The sequence below is a fragment of the Etheostoma spectabile genome, unplaced genomic scaffold, assembly GCF_008692095.1.
Source record: "Etheostoma spectabile isolate EspeVRDwgs_2016 unplaced genomic scaffold, UIUC_Espe_1.0 scaffold00018403, whole genome shotgun sequence".
NCBI lineage: Eukaryota > Metazoa > Chordata > Actinopteri > Perciformes > Percidae > Etheostoma > Etheostoma spectabile.
In genome coordinates this window covers 6,713-13,811 of record NW_022604242.1, presented here as the reverse complement: position 1 = coordinate 13,811, position 7,099 = coordinate 6,713, and the positions used below count along the sequence as shown (strand labels likewise).

General features: G+C 40.5%; 2 non-coding genes across 2 annotated transcripts; one reads left to right on the top strand and one right to left on the bottom strand.

Annotated features, from left to right (window-relative positions):
* Positions 1 to 4,754: 4,754 nt before the first annotated feature.
* Positions 4,755 to 4,836, bottom strand: trnas-uga (transfer RNA serine (anticodon UGA)). The gene has a single exon. It is a non-coding gene; the product is annotated as a tRNA-Ser (tRNA).
* A 1,919-nt stretch (positions 4,837 to 6,755) lies between these two features.
* trnaq-uug (transfer RNA glutamine (anticodon UUG)) lies at positions 6,756 to 6,827 on the top strand. The gene has a single exon. It is a non-coding gene; the product is annotated as a tRNA-Gln (tRNA).
* The last annotated feature ends 272 nt before the right edge of the window (positions 6,828 to 7,099 follow it).

Here is a 7,099-nt window from a genome sequence, read left to right as displayed (position 1 = left end):
AGTGAAATTAACGCGCGGGTTGGACTGGGAAGTAGTAACATTTACTGGGAACTGCTAAGTAGCAGCTGTTATGTCCCTTTAAATGAAAAAGAAAGTTGATGTGTTATGCATTTTTAAAAAAAGAAAGTTGATGTCATAATGAATTGTGATGATGAATCAATTAGAAGTTGATGTGTATATACAGTAATATAAAAGAAAGTGATGTGTTATGTGTAATCTAAGTTTTGAATCTCATCCAAGAGACTTCTTTAGTTGTTTTTTTTTTTACACAGAAAGGTTGGCACAGAGTCCACTCCCCCACCCATATCTGACAATTGAAAGCTGTGGGGGAAAGGGGGTTCCAAGCTATAGAACCATTCAACAAGCAATTCTGATGAACTATACTGACCCATTTCAGGATGACACCGTATACTCTGACTGCAGCAACACAAGTTCAAATTTCAGTGATCCTAATTTTTTGTGGTGATTACCGACTGAATGCAAGTGTGTATCCCCCATGTAACTCAAAGCTTATCACTTCAGTCAATACTGTCAAATTTGGAGCTCCTTCCGATTACTTTAACAACCCGTGACTCCCTCACATGCCCCCCCCAACATACTGTTTACAGTCTAAATGACCAAGGACATTAAACCTGTTAGCTTACTTTAAACTAGATGTGAAAAGTTGAAAGGTTGATCTTTTTCACCTATACTGTGGCATAAAACAGGTTCTATTGAGATTTGAACTTAAATCGCTTGATTTACAGTGCAGAAGTGCTAACCATTACACCATGGACCTTTCAAAAGTGTTGCAAGGGTTTGCTAGGCAGTTTCTTTCATAATATCCACATGTGTGATATTAAAGGCACACAACATCACAACAATTATTGGCCATTTAAGTCATTAGTTAGCTAAGCGTTCAGAGGTGTGGAAAAAAGCAGTCAAGACAGTTTTTAAAGGACTTGCCACAGACAGTGGGACAGCAGTAGATATGTCTACGGGTGTTCAAACACATGGTACTTTACATCTGTTGACAATAAAATGCCCACAAACCCTGTAGTGGCCATTGAGCTTCTTGCGCACATTCATGTCCTCTTAATACATAGAACTGCTTTATTCCCAATATCATGTCTCAGAAAAACAGTAGATGTCAGAAGTGGGACTTGAACCCACGTCCATGGAGACTGCGACCTGAACGCAGCGCCTTGGACCGCTCGTCCACCTGACTGATCCAACAATACTTTGTAGGACTTGTCTCAAAATTATAATGTAGTAAATTAAACATGTCATGATATAGTAGGTTCTCAGTCATCCATGTCATAGTTAACAAGGAAGGTTTCTCAACTGTCAGCCCCCAATATATGAAGACATGGAGACATGGAAGAAAGTCCCAGGGTGGCAATCTGTTATAGTACCACTGTGCATGTGTACCTGCATGCATTTCAAAGTGTAGGCCAAGAAAAAAAAAAAAGAGCCATACTGACACAAAAAAAAGAATTTTACAGCAGAAGCCCCATTTTAAGGCACACAGCAGACCTACAATGAAATTGTATTGCACTGCTTTGAAAATAGTAAGACCTTCTTCATCACAAACCTGATGGTGCAGTACTTGATCCACATGGATCCACTTTGCTGTCCCCTCTGGCTGTTCCTCCCTCTGTCCCATTTATGTTTTCTTTCTCCTCACTCTCTTCTTCCTCTCCTCACCCTCTTCTTCATCTCCTCACCCTCTGGAATATCCCTCTCTGTGTCAGAGCCCTCCTTTTCATCACACGCCCTCTTCTCCAACTCCCCAAACTCCTCTGGCTCTCCCCTCTTCCTGCTCTTCAGTCCCTGATTTGTTTCTCTCTCACTGCTGTTTTTTTTCTCACTTTTTGTTTTACTAGGGCGCTATATACTTCCTCGTTTCATGATAAATATACTGAAGATAAAACGTAGGAGTATGCATTACATTTCCCCCTCCCTACTCACACGGACATAAAGCCTGTCAATTACTTTACACAAACGTAGTTATTGTTGTTATCGCAATGCAACAGCAAAGACTGATGAAGTTACGTGTTCAAAAGTACTCACTTCCCCTACTCAAGTAGAAGTAGAGAGATTGTGTTAATAAATACTCTGGTAAAAGTATAAGTACTGATTTAACTCTTCTTAAAAAAGTAAAAAAAGTAACAAAATAAAGCTTAGCAGCATTACTTTAAAGTATAAATAAAGTAGCCTTATAATGACAAAGCTACCTGGACCCAACAGATGATACTAGAGAGCACGCTGAGAACTACAGTGGACATGGAGAACAACTCTCTTTATTCTTTATTCTTTATATCAGCCATTGGCTACATTTTAAAATGGCTGTCCTGCCAATAGCCCTAAACATATCTAAACATATAGCTATTTATATTGACAGAGACTGGGACTCCAGGTATAATAGAGTTCTCACGCAAGTATCAAGATGAATTCAGTTGTGATTGTTGTGAGAATTTCGTGAATATTGCCATTCAATTAGATTCATGTTGGTATTGATGATGCAAAATAATAACTACTCCAGTGAAATTATTTAAAATTTATGAGGACTAGATTAGGACTGGATTTAAAGCTGATTCTGGGTTCCCTTTGGCCCCAGGTGTGTCTGTTAAAACACAGACGATACAACTTCTCTCTGTTGATGCTTCATTACAATCAAGCATCAGGATAAACATGGGGGGGGGTAGCTCTGCTAATTGCTGTGTGTGTGTAAGAAATAAATAAATAACAAGGATCATATATGCTAGTAAATAATAACAATGAACCCACTATTAATTACATATACTTAATGAGCAAGGCATTTAACAATCGCCATTATATCGAATCAACAGCCAGGTGTAACCTAGGTAACAGGGAAGAACACAGACAAGCTACTTACTTTTAAATGTACCAGATTTATAGACCAATACAACAACAGGCTTAAATGAACTGACACATCAGTTATAGGACTTACAGTTCTCAAAGACGCGCACACGATCTCAACTGGTTATCCTCTGGACAGCTAGTCTCTTTTTTTTTTTTCTTTCACTTTTTTTCTCCGTGTGGCGTGAGCGCCCGCTCGTGATTGAGGTGTGCCGCGCTATTCTCCGACATGGACTCACATTACACCTGATAGACAACCTTTAGTACAAAACTAAAGTAACACCAATTTTGTAAAATGTAAGGAGTAGAAAGTACCGTATATTTTAGTAGAGTAGAGTCGCCCAAAAATAAATAGTAAAGTAAAACACCTGAAAATTCAACTGGAGTAATGTTTATTTGTGTTTTTTACTTCCTATCTCTGATGACCGTAAAGATTAATATTTACATGGTTTGCAGAACTGTACCTTCTAATAGAGGTAAGCCACTTGGGTTATCTTTGGGCTGCTCTATGATCTTCTGCAGAAGATAAATCCCAGAGTTGGCTCACTCCAGATTATTGAGCAACAAACGTCCCTGGGTGGACTTGGACCACCATCCTTTCAGTTAACAGCCGACTGCGCTGACCTATTGCGCCACAGAGACTGCGCCTGTTCTGATGTTTATGAATGGGAACTCGAGCTTTAAGCCACAAGCATTTGCTTTATGGCTTTTTGAGGTTGAGCTGCACATGTATGCTTATCAGGCTATTTTCCTGTTACTCAGAAATTGGGGAACTGACTCATGCTGAAATGTAGAAGCTGGACGTTCATTGCCTTTTTCTTACATGTCAATTGAAATCTGACTTTGAATTCAAATATTTGGCATCCAAGAAAGTTCTGGAACTGATGATGTATCAGTCGTTTTGCTGGTGGTTTCTTGGTCACAGCAACCAGCTTGATCATTGACATACAGTTGCCGCCACCTATCACTAAACTGTCGGGTGGGGCCTTACGTATTTGCTTGTATTACATCAAGTGACCTGCATACCAATGACTGCAAAGATCAATATTGTACATGGCATGCAGAACTGTACCTTCTGATATAAGGCCACTTGGATTATCTTTGAGCTCATATTCCTAGAGTTGGCTAACTCCAGGTTATTTAAGCAACAATCGTCTCTGGGTGGACTTGAACCACCATCCTTTCAGTTAACAGCCGACTGCGCTGACCTATTGCGCCACAGAGACTGCGCCTGGCTGATGTATTATGAGCGCCCACTTGATCTTTAAGCCACAAGCATTGCTTCATGGCCTTTTGAGGTCGTGCTGCACATGTATGCTTATCAGGCTATTTTCCTGTTACTCAGAAATTGGAGAAGCTGCCTCTATGGTCTTCTGTAGAAGGATAAATCCCAGAGTTGGATCACTCCAGGGAGCTCGATCTTTAAGCCACAAGCATTTGCTTTATGTGAGCTTTGCTAACTGTGAGAAACTGTCACAAACGCAGATGCGAGGTGATGCAGCGGCGTCTAGAAGCTGAGGAGACAGGCTTAATTGCGGGTGTGTGAAACATGTCTATGTCTGTGGATCCTCATGGAGCAGCTTGATTGATTGTTATGTTCCCTTATTTGTGCGATATAACAGAGATCTAATGTTTTAATCAAACCGGGTTGGGAGAGTAACATTTCTGGTTACTTCTTGACGAATAAAGCAAGTAACGTCACTCAAAGAAAGTTACTGCTGGGAACCAAAGCCATATCAACTGCAAAACATCTGTGCATTGAGAATGAAAATAAATGCTCAGAGATGCATCAGCGGCTTCCAGTAACTATTGATATTATAGTGTTATCCATGAAGGCACATCTGCCGTTTGTCATAATGAGATGTGTGACCACAATTAAACAGCGCGCCTCTCGTTGTTGGCAGGATTCGAACCTGCGAGGGGAGACCCCAATGGATTTCAAGTCCATCGCCTTAACCACTCGGCCACAACAAACTGAAAAGCAGTGCAATACTGATTTGCACTAATATTTACACTGACTCACGAAAAAAACACACGAGTAAATTAAAAACACTGCATAAACTTTGCTACCGTGTTTTTATTTAAATATGGGTACACTTTACATGTAGGTGTATACTTTACTGCAAATTAACTGAGATGTCAGGTTTCAATCTCCACCTGTGAAAAGTGCTGCTTCTTAGCCGGATTACTTCTGGCCATGTCGTAAATAGTAGGGGCGAGGACTCAAAACCGAGAAATATTGGGGCTGATATTTTAATTGTTGTGATTGTTGTGTGCCTTTAATATCACACATGTAGATATAATGAAAGAAACTGCCTAGCAAACTCTTTTGACGGTTCCATGGTGTAATGGTTAGCACTCTGGACTTGAATCCAGCGATCTGAGTTCAAATCTCGGTGGAACCTGGTTTTAAGCCCACAGCACAGGTGAAACATTCAAACTTTTCAACTTTCCACATCTAGTTTAAAGTAAGCTTATGTTGGTGGGGCATGTTGAGGAGCACCTGGTTGGTAATGTAATCAGAAGGAGCTCCAAACTTGACAGTATTGACTGGAAGTGATAGGCTTTGAGTTACATGGGGGATCACACTTTGTATTCAGTCTCATAATCACCATAAAAATAAGCTATCATGAAATTTGAACTTGTGTTGCTGCAGTCAGAGTATACAGTGTTCATCCTGAATGGGCCAGTATAGTGCATCAGAATTGCTTGTTGAATGGTCTATTACGTTTGGAACCCCCCTTTCCCCACAGCTTTCAATTGTCAGATATGGGTGGGGAGTGGGCACTGTGTCAAACCCTTTCTGTGTAAAAAACTAAAGAAGTCTCTTGATGAGAGACAAAACTTCTGCGGAGGACCTTTTACCAAGTCCAATGTCCCTTGGCCTAGTTGTGCACTTTTGGGGTAATAGCATGGATCAGGAACCAAAACGGACACATCTGGACTCATTGTGGGAATTGTACGGCAATATATGAACTTTTAGACCATGAAGACAGTTATCAGTTTATTTCCCATCTGGCAGGTTTATTCGTGGACTCAGTTGGACATTTTGAAGATAATTGCACAATGTTGACCCAATTGTCAGTCTATTTCCCATCTGGCAGGGACATTTCTGGATTCAGGTGGACATTGTGGACAGAAACATTGGTGGATCTTGATTCCCACCATAGGATTTGGCCTGTATTGCACATTCCCTTCACATCACGCGCAATGCCATGCCATTGTCAAGCACATTGCCACAATGGTGACTTTCTTCTTCTTCCATGTCTCCTGACACCCATATATTTGGACTGACAGTTGAGAAACCTTCCCTTGTTAACGATGACATGGATGACTGAGAACCTACAATAGAGTGACATGTTTAATTCACTATCTTATAATTTTTTAAACGGTCCTACTGACATCTGTTGGATCAGTCAGGATGGCCGAGCGGTCCAAGGCGCTGCGTTCAGGTTGCAGTCCCCACTGGAGGCGTGGGTTAAAATCCCACTTCTGACAACCAGTGTTTTCATCTGGAACTAATGTCTGACACATGATATCGTGATTAAAGAATTTATCAGTTCTTTGTATGTAAGAGGACATGAATGTGCCCAAGAACGCAATTGCAAGTGCAGCGTTTTGTGAGAATCTTTATTGTCAACAGATGTAAAGTTACCATGTGTTTGTACACAGTAGACATAGTTACTGCTGTATTCACTGTCTGTGGCAAGTCCTTCAAACCTGTTCTTGACTTGCCTTTTCCCACATCCTCTGAACGCTTAGCTAACTAAATGACTTAAGTTGGCAAGCAATTGTTGCTTTTTCATCTTCATTGTCACTGTTGTGTGCCTTCAATAGCATACATGTGGATATTATGAAAAAACTTCCAGGCAAACCCTTGCAACACTTTTAAGGGTTCCATGGTGTAATGGTTAGCACTCTGGACTTTGACTCCAGCGATCTGAGTTCAAATCTCAGTGGAACCTGATTTTAAGTTGCATGTATGCATTGGCTTAAGTTAAGTGTAGTATTTTGTTTGTTTTGTAGTATCTTGTTTGTGTTGTAGTATCTATAGAGATTGTGGTGTAGTATGGAACCATTGTCCTGTCTTTTATGTATTATGAAACTTATTGCCGCCGGTCTTGGCAGGACTCCCTGGAAGAAGAGTTACTGTAGCTCAATGGGATTGTTCCTGGTTAAATAAAGTTAAATAAAAATAAAATGAATCTGTAATATGTCCAAACATTCCTCTCTTCAT